Source organism: Lactuca virosa, chromosome 9 (assembly GCF_052849685.1).
Source record: "Lactuca virosa cultivar CGN04683 chromosome 9, Lactuca_virosa_CGN04683_v6, whole genome shotgun sequence".
In the NCBI taxonomy this organism is placed as follows: domain Eukaryota; kingdom Viridiplantae; phylum Streptophyta; class Magnoliopsida; order Asterales; family Asteraceae; genus Lactuca; species Lactuca virosa.
In genome coordinates this window covers 20,600,740-20,618,024 of record NC_136434.1, presented here as the reverse complement: position 1 = coordinate 20,618,024, position 17,285 = coordinate 20,600,740, and the positions used below count along the sequence as shown (strand labels likewise).

Genomic DNA, 17,285 nt, shown 5'->3' with positions numbered 1-17,285 from the left:
GGGAGAATATTTACAAGTAGCCCATAAGGTTGTGATTTACCGGTAGTCCATAAGGTAGTTAATGGGCTAAAAACTCAACTCAATGTCATTCGGTCCACATCTAACAATTCTCTCCCAGCCAACGATTGAGTGTCAAACACCTCCAAATAACCCACACAAGGTAAAACTTAAGTCTACCTTCTAAAAATAGAAATTTGACCAAAATTCAATCCATACCAAAAGTTAACGGTTAAAGTCAAAGTCAACAACCAATATTGTCCACCATTGAGTCTCACGTCGTGACCGGCCCTTAGTTACGTCATGAGAGCACACTCGGCCTGATTCCAATTCAACCAATATCAAAAATGGTTTGAGAAATTTAACACGTTTTTTTAGAAATGGTATTGTGAAAATAAAACTAGTGACTATTGATAAATATTACGACGTATTATTCCGAACTAAAACGGTTCGTGATATCTAGCAAATAACGTCATTCAAACACGAAATTTAATTATTATTTCAACATGTCTCCGGTTTATGAGTAATTTAAATTCTATATTCAAACTTGTGTCTAATAGTTGCGAGGGATCGAAATTTGACAATTACACAAACCAAAACAACGGAACGTGGTTAACGATATTTTTCAAGCAGTTAAATATCACAAAATTATACCTTGGTCAATCATTCTTATATTTAATTTATGAAAATATAAAATAGATTATTATGAGGCATAATTAAAATGTACCCAAATGCTTATAAATAAAAGAATCAAATATAAACATTTAATTTCCAATACATAAAAACTACAATGCTATTATATATATATATATATATATATATATATATATATATATATATATATATATATATATATATATATATCATGGTTGCAGAAATCAGGATTAATCGGCGATTAATCGTAGCTAAACCACTCAAAACAGTTAGTGGTTTTGATGCACCAAAAATGGGTACTCAAAACAGTAGCTAAACCACTCTTTTTCTTTCTTTTTTGTTGGAAATTTCGAGACAGCAACCACCCAAAAACAGTGGCTGTTTTCGAGCATCAAAACAACCCATAAAAGTCTTCCACTTTGTTGCCCATTTTTAGAATCATAGCAGCCCATAAATTGTTGTTTTCAAGTACTTTAAACCCCAAACAAATTTACCTTTCATCCTTTATAAAGCTTGTGTTTCATGCTCCTTTTGGCAACATACTTTAGATCCAAGTAAAATTTAGGTAATTTCTTGATTTTACTCTTTCCTTTTGTCATAAACTCACTTGTTTTAAGTGAGTTAAGGCTTGATAAAAGTCTAACTTATTTGTAAATATATGTCTGTATGTGTTAAGACATCCCAAAAAGTACTCAAATCTCACGCTTGGGTGGAACCAAAAACCTCACGAATCCTTCTCAACTGAATAACTTCACGCGACAAAAGTGAGTATCTACGGCCCCATTTTATTGTTGTGGTGCGATATGGTTCCGAAAATGGGAAGGACTATTCGCTTGTTAGGAACTCATGGGGGACAGATAAACAATTCTCTAATAGTCAATCGTAGTGACCCAAACAATAACATTTAGGAAATGTCCCACATTTTGCAGGAAAACGACATTATGTGACAATTTAGAAAGTTGAAAATACTCACAATTGGATGTGCAAGAAGCTTTCCCATCAATGCGGATAAAGATAGGTCAAATGCAAGATCCTAAAATATAAAACATTTACAAATCTTAAAGAAATAATTAAAAAACATTTTGAAATTATGATAATCGAAATGAAATATAACAAAGTAATAAATGAGGTAAAGTAAAGTAGATACCTTAATTGGCTTAGGCATTTCATCGAACGCCTTACAGGCATGTATCTCATAGAGTTCAGCCTTATAACCGGTACAACAGTTTCTATTAGAAGCTCAATTTTGAAGCAACAAAATACTGAAATTCAGTTCATATACATAAATAAAAACCAATGATATACACTACACTCACCTTTCATCTTACTTCCCACCGCAAGTATAGTGCAAACCTGAGTTTTGATCAAAATCTTTCTTGTAAGAATTAAGTGGAGATTGCAATGGATTGAGTTGAGTTAACATGGTATCTACTAATATTCCCGCACGCAAAATGAACCCAGCAATTTGCAGTTTCTACAAAAAAAAAAAAAGTACCAGAAAGAAGAGCACATTCTCACAGTTGTAACACATAAACCTACACTTAATTGATGCTACCCATAAGAAGGAGAACATGCACACTTACCAGAATTGTTGGGACCAGATGACCTAAAGCTTAAGAAGCAAGCATTTTACCAAAATTATAAATAGATATCATACCTTTGCAATGATTTTATTCTTACTTTGTAGTTCGGTTCATAGTATACACTATAAATATTCAAGAATTTTATAACCATTAGTAATAGAAATAATAAAAATCTGAAATATAATAGAAAGACGTAAAGTAGGTGCACGCTCATCTGTTGGTCTTCGTCTTTGGATTCCCCAAAACTCAAATCAAGAATCCACAGTGGAGCAGTAGAGGGAAAACGACTGGAATATCACGGTTTTTGCTGATGCCGACAGTTCTGGTAACACCGACAAAGCACCTTCATCGTTCGTTTAAGAATGAGCGCAGGTAGGCTTGTGCTATTGAAAGGTAGAAGGAGCAAAACCGCAAGGCGGAGAGGCGATTTAGGGGTCGAGAGAATAATATGTTTCCACAACCGGCATGCTCAAGGTTCGGTAGCAGGAGAGGTGGTGACCCAGCAGATGAGTAGATGATCGGTCTGAGTGGGTGGATATAGGGTTAATAGCAGATAAGAAGATGATCGCTCCGAGTCGGTGAAGAAAGAAAGGAATCAAGATTGGGTTAAGAGTTACCCGATGAACAGTCGGTGCAGGATTAACTGTGGAAGGAGAAGGGTATGAATTGCATTGAAGGAATGTAGAAGAAAAAAGAAGCGGTGGGAAGGTTTATCTGATTGGATGCAATGGCGGTGGAATGGAGACGTTGACATCGGAGGATGAGAGTAGGCAAGAACGTGTATAGCATAAACGGTGGAACCAATAACAGCCGACCAGATAAACAAAAAGACAACCACCGAAAAAAACCCCTTTCACTAAAAAAAATTAAAATGTCCACCAATTACAACATGGAACTGTTACCTAAGGAACTCAAAATTAATATTAGTATAAATAATAGTTAAAAATAATAGAAACTTATAAATTAAACTATGTTAGATTACAAACAGTTGTTGATAATTTAAATAATCATCATGATGAAATTAAAACACCGTCAATTTTTTTTTAAATTAATAAATCATAACAGTAGTAAATTAAAATAGTTGACAAATATAACTAATATTATACACACGTAAAACATGAGTAGAGATCATTAAATGATTTGATTTTAATAAGCATTATTTTATCAGTTGTTCAAATTAATTATAATTTTATATAAACTAAATGTAATAATTATTATTTTACAGTTAATGGATAGTCTACTATAAAAGGTCAATCTCTTTGAGTAGACACACAAATACCAATCACATACAAAATTCACAAAGAAAATAAGTTTAAAGGTTTTTGTGTTGGTTTGAGGGCTTTTGACCATTTTTCGAGTCATGTTATTATGTTAAAGTTTTTAATTTGTAAGTTTGTTATATATTAATTCTTTTTATTTTATTTTATTTTTATTGCTTTAGGTATTCTTTTAAAACAATCATTGTATGTTGTGGTTGAAATTTTAATGTAAATTAGATTAGTTTCATGTTATCGATCATATGTTATGGACTGTGATATAAATAAAATTTAATTAAATATTATATATATGTATGTATGTTTGTGTTGCTTCAAAGCAATAATTAATTAAAAATCATAGATATGTCATATTATCCATATTATCCATGTAAGTCTCTCTAAAAATACAAATTGTTTATCTTATCACTTTATATTTTAGTATATATTTAACATTTTAAGTATAATAATAAGTGCTTTTTAAAAGTTTTCTTTCACTTATTAATAATAACAAGTGGTTTTAAAATTAACGAACAATAGTTATAAATAATAAAATCAAATTATAAAAATCATAGATATGTCATATTATCCATGCAAGTCTCTTTTGAAATGCAAATTGTCAATCTTATCGCTTTATTATTTAGTATATGTTTCATATTTGAATAATAATATTAAGTGTTTCTTAAAAGTCTTCTTTAACTTATAAATAATAATAAGTAGTTTAAAATTAATGAACAATAATTTTAAATGATAATTACATCAAATTATAAATTATATAACGTTAGGTATAAATAATTGTATTTTAAATGAACATCATTAATGAAATTAAAAAATAATTGCATAAGTAAAAATATAAATTAATCAATCATAACAATTGTTAAAAATAATATTAAATAGATTATTATATTTAATTCTATTAATTAGAAAGGTGGGTTGATGTCAATGAATATTATTGTTCAAAATAGTTGAGATTATATATATGAGTAAATTACACGAATGGTCCCTATGGTTTAGGGTAATTTGCACATTTGGTCCCTAACTTATTTTTTAACTCGGAAGGCCCCTACTGTTTGTTTTTTGTTACGCACTTGGTCATTGTCATACCTAAAAAGACTATTTTGCCCTTTATTTTTTAATTTATTTAAATAAACACACCCCTAACCCCACTCCTCTCACCTTACCTTCCCTACCCCACCATTTTTCCCTATTTAAATAATAGTCTTTTTAGGTAAGACGGGGACCAAGCGCGTAACAAAAACAAACAGTAGGGACCAAGCGTGTAACAAAAACAAACAATAGGGACTTTCCGAGTTCAAAAAATAAGTTAGGGACCAAACGCACAAATTACCCCAAACCATAGGGACCATTTGTGTAATTTACTCTCTCTCTCTCTATATATATATATATATATATATATATATATATATATATATATATATAAGTTAGTATAAAAATATTATGTCAAAGTTAATGTCAATAACAAAACCATTATAAATATATATTTTTCAGTATTCTAATAATATATTTTTAACCTCTGCCGTGCAACGTGGGGGAATTCGTCTAGTATACTTATAAAAGAGACATTTTTACTTGCACCACATGCATTTGAAACCCCCATGACTTTTCTATTTCTTTCTAATAATTATTATAAATTGGTTAATAATGTTAAATTAATGTAAAAACTAAATTTTAATCATAAATTAACTAAACTACAATATTAAAATATCATACTTTACTTATATTTATAAAATTATGACTTTAACTTTTTAATATAATATAGTTAACTTATTAGTTTAAATATGTTGTCGTATGTGAGCAATTGTCGTTTTAAAGTTACAACTTTTGTATAATTTATGATTTTATGCAAAATAGTTAAATTATTAATTTCAATTTAATGTTAGACAGTTAACTTAAATCAAAATTTCAGTTAAAATTGAAAAATAATCGAGAGGCTAATTTATAAATAGTTAAAAATTATAAATTATAGTGTTAAACCTAAATTGTAATCCTAAATTAACAAAAAATATATATATAACTATTTTTTATAATCATTAAGAATTTTCAAATAAGTAGCTTAAAAATAATTTATAATAAGAATAGTTAAAAACAACACTATATAAAAAATTATAATGTTATCTTTGAAAACAAAAACAATGTTTGTTATTTTAAATAATTACAATCAAAGAAACTAACAATATTCATCAAATAAATTTATAAAATGTTAAATTTCGAAAACCAAATTAAAATAATTAAGAGTTTCCAAATACGTTATTATAAATAACTTACAATAATAATAGTTAAAAGTAACATTATATACAAACATTATATTGTTACCTTTAAAAACAAAAACAATGTTTGATGTTTTGAATAATTACAATGATATAAATTAAAATCTAAAACAAATAAACTTTTTAAAATTAATTAATCATAACAACAACAATAAAAATCATTAAACTATATATTATATTTAATTTTATTCACAAGTAACCTGCAGGAAGAAGCCATCGAGACAATTGAGATTATAGAATTTTAAAAGATGTCTACGTTATCATATAATTAAAAAAACAATGTTTATACCAACGTATTATAAGATTTATTATATATGAGTTAACAACAACGTCACTGAAACTTTTGTGTTTTATTATATATATATATATATATATATATATATATATATATATATATATATATATATATATATTTGATGCCATATTGGTGTTGTGGTAACTTTGTGTTTTACATGAAAACGTTTGTGTCAAATAATACTCTTATTTATAGTTAGTGCATGAAAAACCATCAAATATGTCATGAAAACTTATGATCTTAAATCAAACATTTCATAAAAACTTATAAGTGATTATAAGTGTTTAAATACATAAATAAAGACTTGTTGTAGATAAGAGAAACACAACTTATGATATTGTTCAATTTACACACTTTAGGGACATAAAGATGTTAATTATAATAAGTTGTTCATAAAATGATCATGTCAAAAGTCTTATGGTATAAATGATTAGAAATGTGTTGGTTATGGTTACTTAGAGTCGGGGTGCTGTCAAAATTTGGATATGAAACAATTTTGATTTACTTTAAAAGTAATTCAACTTTTAAAACAAGTTTCCGAACATAAACAATTGGGAATTGTAACTAAAACGTGGGATTGTTGTGGAAGTTTCTCATTCATCAAACTAAGACACCAACTTAGTGAAGTCCTCTGTAATAACAATTAATCTTTTGTGAGCGAAGAAAGTGTGTATAGATCTATACGGGTTAACACCCCCATCTGAGGTTGCTAGCTACAACTATCATTTGTCGAAACAAAATTTGACGACAACTTCTTGTTTTTATTTTACTCTTTTTATCACGACGTCGATGAAGCTTCGTTAGGACAACAAGCACCAAACGTTTTTCATTGTGCTTCACGGAGGCGGGTTCAAGTCATATAGTTCGGTTATTGTTCCACAAATCCCGGATACAAAAATACTAATACAGACTAAGATAAGGTTGTTTGTAGTATAAAGATTCACATGTAGAATGTTAAACAAATTGTTAGTGATTATTTATATAAAATAAACACTTAATATTGCACTTCACGAAAATATGTTAATTTTTACTTATTTATTATAAGTAAATTAACATGAATACTTGTGTTGGATTACAAGTATCGGGTCTCATACGAATCATATCGGTAACATTGTTGGATATGTTTTTGCACAAACTTTTCCGTTTAAACATTCTATATTTTATAAAGATTTCTTTTTATAAAACGCACGGAGTCAAAACATGTGGAACTCACCAACAATTTTTATTCATGTATTTAAAAAATGTGTATTCTCGAGTAACTAAGAAGCCGGAGGTAGGACATCGGTTCTAAGAAAATTATATTTCCTCTCTTTTGCGGTAAACTTGACATGTTTTATATTATCGTTGTGTGTTTGAATTATGATGATGTAATTTCGTTTTCAAACTTAAAAGTTTGTAATATATTGATTTAAATATGTTAAGTGTTCAATATATGTGGTTAAATGTGATCCAATTGTAACGTCACCACCCCGACGTTTCCGCCGTCGGTCGGGGTGTGACAGATTCAGAGCTAGCGACTATAGAGAACTTAGTATCTTCTTTTTAATAAAAATACAACTATAGTCTATGGCTTGCTCTAGTAGGTCTAGGTATATCCTTACTCTACAATTAAAAATAAAACTTTTTGAACCAAAAACTTTATAGGAATCTAATAAAATTAAATAAACTTAAACACAAGGATTTAAATCAAATACTCAATTAGGTTTCATAAGACATATTTCATACCAAAACTAAACCTAGCTTGTGCACCTAAGTTTTATTTTGGTCGGGCCTCATGCATTATCCAACTTAAACGAATTAGTTGATAAACTAAAATCTTGGTGATTTAAGAAACTTAAAATACGATCACAAATCAATAAATGTAAATAATTAAAATGTTCTTTAATATGTGTATAAAATATGCGTACCATATTTGATATACTAAAATACTTGAAAGTTCTTCGTTTAGATGGATGATTTATGGAGAGCAATCATGCCACCAGCAGACGAGCCGATGTTTCATGTGCTACCGGGAGACCCTTACTACCTAAACCATCCAGTCGTGTACCAACCCATTCCCCTAGTTGAGATCGAGCCTGAAGAAGATCCAAAGTAGGATTCAGAAAAAAGAAATGGAGGGGCCTGAGGAGGACTATAAAGAAGATATGGATGGGGATGACGTAGACGAAGTAATAATGGTGACCAATTAAGAATCATCCGCCTCACCTCCACCAACTCCCACTCGCTCTTTCCTTGGGTTCTAAAACTGTCGTGCCGAAAGAAAAATTGCCAGGATTTGAGTCCCAGACATGGAACCCTCTACTTTTAAGTTTAGTAGGAGATCCTCCTACACTCAAAGGGGGGATAGATCAACCTACTTAGGAAAGCAACCGGGTAAACCAGTGGGCGACTGAAAGGAAGGCTACAGGAACATTTGAGAATAGACAAGCATTGGGGGCTGCACCCCCACCACATATAGACATTGATGATTTGTCTTTCCCGTTCGATTAAAACACCCATTTACATGGACAAGTATGGAACGCCAGTGACGAGTTGAGCACTATGCAAGGAAAACAGTACAAATGAAAGGAGAAATGGCTTAAATGGATCAACGGCAATAACAATACCAGATCTCGCAAGAAAATCTCCATCAAAGGATGGACTACCACCACATCAACTGGATGAATTGCAATTCGAGAGTAACTAGTATGGAGACTCAAAACCAAATTGCCCTTTCAGTAGCACACAGAGTAGAGGAGGGACATGCAACAATAGAAGAGAAACACAAAAGATTAAAAGTGAAACACACAATATTACAAGGAAAGTATGATGAGATGTCCCACACGGTGGCCAAATTTATGAAGTTTTATTAAAGGAATGGGGCAAGTTTTTGAGAAACTTGCAAACTTTGGTGACAAACTTTTCAGATATATATTAGGATATGTAAGCATATGTAAACTTTGTTTGTTTGTTACTAGGTCTTTGTACCACTAATTGTAAGTCTTTACATTTTGAAAATAGTAAAGACTAATGTAATCGGATGTTAATGTTTAATATAATGAAACATATATTATTAAGTTTAAAAATTTGTTGAACCGTTACATGAATCGTGTTCGTGAATAATAACATTATGAAAGGACTAACAAAACATCGGAAACTTAACATATACAACTAACTGAAGTAGGAAATAAAAAATGCCTCTAAGAAGAAACACCAGATTACACCCAGAAGTAACGCCAACTACTGGACGAACCCACTGAGGCCTTCCAACAACAAGGCCGATTGTGATTCCAGTAACTGAAACGCCAACTTTTAGCACTCCAATTCCACCACCTCCCGAGTCTGGACTTCCTCAAACTACAACAGAATTGGAACAACTAGTATCATAATGCATTACAACTACAATTTTGAACGATGGAAGACAACTCGTGGAAGTGAACGGACTGGGAAACGAGCTTGGAAGCACTTTTCCCTTACATCCAGAGGAGCCTAGAAGAACTTGTTCATACAAGGACTTCATATATTGCAAGCCAAGAAACTTATATGGAAATGAAGGCGTTATGGGTTTAACTCGTTGGTTTGAAAAGGTTGAAGCTGTTTTTGATATCTACTACTGCTCTGAGAGTAGCAAAGTGCATTTTGTCGCATGCACGTAGATGGATGGAGTCTTGACATGGTTGACTAACCATGTGAAAACTTTGGGTGTCTCATTTTCCAACTCGATGTCATGGGAAAATATGAAAGCACTTTTAATATATGAGTACTGCCCCCGAGAGGAGGTACAGAGTCTAGAGCATGAGCTTTGGAACCTAAAAATGAAAGGTTATGATGTCAAAGCTTACACCACAAGGTTTAATGACGTTGCACTCCTTTGTCCCGACATGGTGAACCCAAAAAGCAAGAAGGAGGAGCGCTATAATGGGGTCTAGGACCACTAATAAAAGGGATGATACTTTCGTCAAAACCTACCACATACCTCAATGCTAAGCGTCTAGCTCTGCAATTGATCAAAACAAAACTGAACAAGGATTAATGGTGGAAAAAGTTGAAACTCCAAAAGTTAATAACAACCACCACAAGCGCAAATCCAATGGAGGAAATCATAACCAGCAGAAAAAGCAACAAACTGAAAAAGTGTATGTTGTGACACCAGCCCCGGTTCCAACCCAACAGAAGTGTTACATCGGTAACAAGCCTTTTATGCGCCCAATGAAACCAACACCACATTGGGGGAATTTTTACATTGTGCCACATGCAACAAGAAAGGTCATACTGCAAATTTTTACTGAGGCACGACACTGGTTGCAGCAGTACAGGAAAGGGGTAATTGATCGGGTTCAAGTGGAGGAGGAGCTTGTTTTGAATATGGAAAAAATGGGCACTACGAGTGAATTTTACAAAAGATGAAGAAAGGTGATGGGAATGCTCATGGTCGGGCTTTTATGATTGGGAACATAGATGCTATACAATATCCCTTGGTGGTTACTAGTACGTTCCTCATCAATAATTTATATGCTACCATTCTCTTTGACTCCGATGATGATAGAAGTTTTATAACCCTATCATTTAAACAACTATTAAATCACAAGTCTAGTAAATTAGATGTAGCATACGAAGTAGAAGTAGAAAACAGTCAAATAGAAAGCACCACCGAAATATTACGTAATTGTCTCCTAACTGTAAATGACCATACATTCCATGTCAATTTAACGGCAATGCCAATCGGGAGTTTTGACATTATTATCGGTATGGATTGGATGTCTCTTCACCGTAATGAAACTATGTGCTTCGAAAAAACTGTACGACCAACTCTACCTAACGGAGAGACCATCATAATCTACAGTGACAAGTCGGGTCAAAACTCTTGCACTAAGGCTCAGAAATATCTACACAAGAAGTGTTATACCTTCTTGGCACATGTAATAGATAAGAAGAGCAAAATGAAAGAAATCAAGGACATACCCCATGTATGTGACTATCCCGATGTGTTTCCAGAAGATCTGTCTGGATTGCCGCCAAGTCACAGCGTCGAGTTCCGAATTGATTTAATTCTAGGAGCAGCTCCAATAGAGAAATACCCTTACATATTGGCTCCCTATGAGATGTAAGAGCTTTCAAGTCAATTAGCATGAACTTCTTGACAAGGGTTTTATAAGACCAAGCTTCTCACATTGGGGAGCACCAATCTTATTCATCAAGAAGAAAGATAGGTCTTTCAGGATGTATATCAACTATCGAGAGTTGAACAAACTAAGAGTCAAGAATCGTTACCCACTACTGAGAATAAACATGTTTGATCACCTTCAGGGATCTAGTTACTATTCAAAAATAGATATAAGATCTGGGTATCATCAATTGAAGGTACTAGAAGAAGACGTTCTGAAAACTGGATTTAGAACTCGATAAGGTCACTACAAGTTTCTAGTTATGCCCTTCGGATTAACTAATGCTCCAACAATATTCATTGCCTCATGTATCGTGTATGAAAACCATACTTAGATACGTTCGTAATAGTGTTCATTGATGACATTCTAATCTAATCGCGAACCAAAGAAGAACATGATCAACATTTGAAATTGATCTTGGAACTGCTGAGAAAGGAAAAGTTGTACGCAAATTCTCCGTATGCGAATTTTGGATCAGAGAAGCACACTTCCTAGGGCATGTGGTAAGTAACAAAGGGATACATGTAGATCCCAAAAAAATCAAAGCGGTTAATAATTGGGATACACACAGGACGCCAACCGAAGTGCGAAAATTCTTAGGCCTTGTCGGCTACTATAGGAGATTCATAGAGAATTTTTCCAAGATAACCAAGCCTCTCACTGCATTAACATAAAAAGAAACAAGGTTTGACTGGGGAGATAAGCAGGAAAATGCATTCCAAAAGTTGAAACATATGATGTGTAGTGCACCAATTCTATCCTTACCTGAAGGAACTGAAGACTTTGTCGTATACTACAACACGTCAGTTCAAGTATGGGGGTGCTTATTAATGCAGAGAGAGAAGGTCATTGTGTATGCTTCCCGACAACTCAAAATCCATGAAAACAATTACACAACCCATGACCTCGAATTGGGAGCAGTAGTCTTTGCCTTGAGGATTTGGAGACACTATTTATATGGAACCGAGTGTATCATTTTCATTTACCCTAAGAGTCTCCAACACATATTTGATCAAAAGAACTAAATATGAGACAAAGAAGATGGATCGATTTATTGAACGATTACGAATGCGAGATACGGTATCATCCAGGAAAAGAAAATGTTGTAGCTAATGCTTTTAGTCATAAGGAACATGCAAAACCCCGATGAGTAAAAGCACTGACTATGACCATCCATTCTAACCTCAATGCACAGATTCGTGAAGCTCAACTGGAAGCCTTGAAAGAAGAGAATGTTGAGGAAGAAGCCTTATAGGGAATGGATAAGCATTTTGAGCTTAAGGATGATGGAACTCGTTATTTCATGAACAGGATCTGGACACCAAGGTTTGGTGACATTAGAAGCTTAGTCTTGGACGAAGCTCACAGATAAAGGTATTCAGTACATCCTGGATTCGACAAGATGTATTTGGATTTGAAGAAATTATATTGGTGGCCTAATATGAAAGCTGAGATTGCCACTTACATTGGAAAATGCTTGACTTGTTTTAAAGTCAAGGTAGAGCATCAAAAGCCCTCGGGATTACTACAACAACCTGGTATTCCCAAGTAGAAATGGGAACAAATTGCAATGGACTTTATAACAAAGCTGCCCAAGACCCCTAGTGGTTACGACACTATTTGGGTAGTGATCGGAAGATTAACTAAGTCTATCTGTTTCCTGCCAATCAAGGAAACCGAAAAGATGGAAAAGCTGACGAGAACGTATCTCAGGGAAATTTTGAAGCTTCATGGAGTGCCAATTTTTCTCTATTATCTCTGATAGAGATAGTAGGTTCACTTCTAGGTTCTGGCAATATCTTCAAAAATCCCTACTTAGATATGAGCATGACTTATCACCCCCATACTGATGGTCAAAGTGAGTGAACCAATCAGACACTGGAAGATATGCTCCGGTCTTGTGTGATCGAATTTAGCAATTCTTGGGATACTCATCTACCGTTGGTTGAGTTTTCCTATAATAATAACTATCACACCAGCCTCAAAGCAGTGCCATTTGAAGCTTTGTATGGATACAAATGTTGATCACATATATGTTGGGCAGAGGTCGGAGATACCCAGTTGGCCCGAGAACACACAAATGACACACTGCATACTAGGCCAGAGATAAATCATGAAATGACTGAAAAGATCATTCAGATTAAAGATCGTCTTAAGGTCGCGCGTGACCATCAGAAAAGTTATGTTGATGTAAGGCGTAAACCTCTGGAATTCCAGGTTGGAGACCATGTGATGTTAAAAGTCTCGCCCTGGAAAGGTAGGATTTGTTTTGGAAAAAGAGGAAAGCTAAACCCAAGATACATTGGACCTTTTGAAATACTTGACATAATTGGTCATGTTGCTTATCGACTAAAGCTACCTCAAGAACCGAGCAAAGTGCACGATTTATTCCATGTGTTAAACCTGAAAAAGTGTCTATCAGATGACACCAACGTAATACCTCTTGATGAGATTCAACAAAACACGAAGCTCCACTTCATCGAAGAACCTGTGGAGATTATGAGTCGAGAAGTAAAGCGTTTAAAACAAAGTCGTGTCCCTACCTTGAATGTGCGATGGAACTCTCGGCGAGGGACAAATGCGAGGATTAGATCAAAAAATAAATACCCCCAATTTTTTAGTGATATCCCGTCCACAAGTTGAATTTCGAGACAAAAATTTTTTAACGGGGGAGAATGTAACAATTGGGAAAAATACGAATCATTGTACGATGCCATATTATGATTTTTAAACAATATGGGTATTTTATCAAAAAAGGTTTGAGGAATTTAACACGTTTCACTTAGAAAGGGTCTTGTGAAAATAAAACCAATGACTAATGATAAATTTTGTTACGACGTATTATTCAGAACTAAAAACATTTGTGAAATCTAGCAAATAACGTCATTCGAACGCGAAATTTAATTACTATTTCAACATGTCTCCGGTTGATGAGTAATTTAAATTCTATATTCAAACTTGTGCCTAACAGTTGTGAGGGATCGAAATTTGACAAGTGTACGAACCAAAACAACGGAACGTGGTTAACGATATTTTTCAAACGGTTAAATATCAAAAAATTATACCTTGGTCTATCAATCTTATATTTAATTTATGAAAAAATAAAATAGATTATTATTGAGTCATAATTAAAATGTACCCAAATGTATATTAATAAAAGAATCAAATATAAACATTTAATTTCCAATACATAAAAACTACATTGCTATTTTATATATGTAGACACACGCACACACACACATACACACACACATATATATATATATATATATATATATATATATATATATATATATATAATGTAATAGGAATGACAAGGTGTGGGAGCAAGACTTGAAGTGATACCATGTAAGGAACTATGTGTCTAACTCCATGGGATAACATTAAAAGGTAGAAATACTCGAGGCAAGTGCCAAATCAATCAATTCAACACTTATCCTATTAAGACCTTGCAACATCACTCCATATTGCACTCTCATTTTTGTGACCTCTCTCTTCACTCTCCTAAACTATCACATTTAACTAATAACTAACTAGTAACTAGTTAGTTATCAAAAATCTATCTTTAACTAAATAAGACACCAAGTTCCAAGAGTAAATCTAAATCAAATCTTAAATGATCACATCAAATCTTACTAAATATTGGTTCTTATCCTCCCCTCACCTCTTAGAAATCTCAAGCTCTCCTCTCTCATTTCTTCCTTCCTTTTTCCATCAAATACTCTCAAGAAAAGCTCTCAAGCATCATCATTTTTCACCCCCATACACCCCTTTCGAAACCCACTAAAACCAAGAGCAAGAAGAGGATTGTTGCCCCTTGGTTTTCAACCACCATTTCAACTCTTTCCACCTTCCTTTTGCTAGGTATTTTCACCTTAAATCACCTCTGAAAGTTAGTAGTTTTTCTGCACCAAAATGGGTACTCAAAATAGTAGCTAAACCACACTTTTTCTTACTTCTTTGCTGGAAATTTCGAGACAGCAACCACCCAAAACAGTGGCTATTTTCGAGCATCAAAACAACCCACAAAAGTCTTCCATTTTGCTGCCTATTTTTTAGAATGATAGCAGCCCATAAGTTGTTGTTTTCAAGTACTTTAAACCCCAAAGAAAGTTATCTTTCATCCCTCAAAAAGCTTGTGTTTCAACCTCTTTTTGGCAACATACTTTAGATCCAAGTAAAAGCTAGGAAAATTCCTTGATTTTACTCTTTCCTATTGTCATAAAACTCACTTGTTTTAAGTTAGTTAAGGCTTGATAAAAGTCTAACTTATTTGTAAATGTATGTCTGTATGTGTTAAGACATCCCAAAAAGTACTCAAATCTCAAGCTTGGGTGGAACCGAAAACCTCACGAATCCTTCTCAAACCGAATAACTTCACGCGATAAAAGTGAGTATATACAGCCCCATTTTATTGTTTTTTTAACATTTCCGGGGGGGGGGGGGGAATACACATAAAAAGTTGATATAAGCTTAAAAGTTTACTATATATATATATATATATATATATATATATATATATATATGATGTCATATTGGTGTTGTGGTAACTTTGTGTTTTACCTGTAAACTTTTGTATCAAATAATACTCTTATTTATAGTTAGTGCATGAAAAACCATCAAATATGTCATGAAAACTTATGATCTTAAATCAAACATTTCATAAAAACTTATAAGTGATTATAAGTGTTTAAATACATAAATAAAGACTTGTTGTATATAATTGGAACACAACTTATGATATTGTTCAATTCACACACTTTAGGGACATAAATGTGCTAGGTATAATAACTTGTTCATAAAATGATCATGTCAAAAGTCTTATGGTATAAATGATTAGAAATGTGTTGGTTATGGTTACCTACAGCCGGGGTGTTGTCGAAATTTGGATATGAAACAATTTTGATTTACTTTAAAAAGTAATTGAACTTTTAAAACAAGTTTCTGAACATCAAACAATTAGGAATTGTAACTAAAAGGTGGGATTGTTATGGAAGTTTCTCATTTATCAAACTAAGACACCAACTTAGTGAAGTCCTCTATAATAACAAGTTAATCTTTTGTGAGTGAAGAATGTGTGTACAGATTTATACGGGTTGACACCTCCGTGTGTGGTTGCTAGCAGCGTTTGTCGAAACAAAATTTGATGACAACTTCTTGTTTTTATTTTACTCTTTTTATCACGACGTCGATGAAGCGTCATTAGGACAACAAGCACCGAACGTTTTTTCATTGTGCTTCACGGAGGTGGGTTCAATTCATATAGCTCGGTTATTGTTTAACAAAATCCGGATACAAAAATACTAATACAAACTAAGATAAGGTTGTATGTAGTATAAGGATTCACATGTAGAATTTTAAACAAATTGTTAGTGTTTATTTATATAATAAGCACTTAATATTGCACTTCACAAAAATATGTTAATTTTTACTTATTTATTATAAGTAAATTAACATGAATACTTGTATCAGATTACATGTATTGGGTCTCACACGAATCATATCGGTAACATTGTTGGCTATGTTTTTGCACAAATTTTTCCGTTTAAACATTCTATGTTTTATAAACATTTCTTTTTATAAAACTCATGGAGTCAAAACCTGTGGAACTCACCAACAATTTTTGTTGGTGTATTTTAAAAATGTGTATTCTCAAGTAACTAAGAAGTCGAATGTAGGACATCGGTTCTAAGGAAATTATATTTCCTCTCTTTTGCGATAAACTTGACATGTTTTATATTACCGTTTTGTGTTTGAATTACGATGATTTAATTTCGTTTCCAAACTTAAAAGTTCGTAATATATTGATTTAAATATGTTAATTGTTCAATATATGTGGTTGATTGTGATCTAATTGTAACGTCGGCGTTTCCGCCGTCGGTCGGGGTGTGACATTATTTATCATAGGACTTGTTAAAAAGCATTTGCATACACATAATCTTTCTTAATAAATGTTTATTGCATGCACATGATTGTCAAATAAAATTGTCAGAATTTCATATATGCCCTTGATGAACATCTAAATATCGTACTTGTCCGGCCTAAACTCTAAATATCGTATTTGCCCTTCT

At 32.8% G+C, this 17,285-nt stretch overlaps 1 long non-coding RNA gene across 2 annotated transcripts; it reads right to left on the bottom strand.

Moving 5' to 3' along the window:
• Positions 1-865: 865 nt before the first annotated feature.
• LOC145135672 (uncharacterized) lies at positions 866-3,039 on the bottom strand. 2 transcript variants are annotated; one of them, XR_013719954.1, is made up of 4 exons: positions 2,235-3,039; positions 1,968-2,125; positions 1,799-1,880; positions 866-1,684 (listed from the first exon to the last, which is right to left on the bottom strand). It is a non-coding gene; the product is annotated as an uncharacterized LOC145135672 (long non-coding RNA). The 2 variants fall into 2 exon arrangements; XR_013719953.1 differs by having other exon boundaries at positions 1,968-3,039.
• Between the last annotated feature and the right edge of the window lie 14,246 nt (positions 3,040-17,285).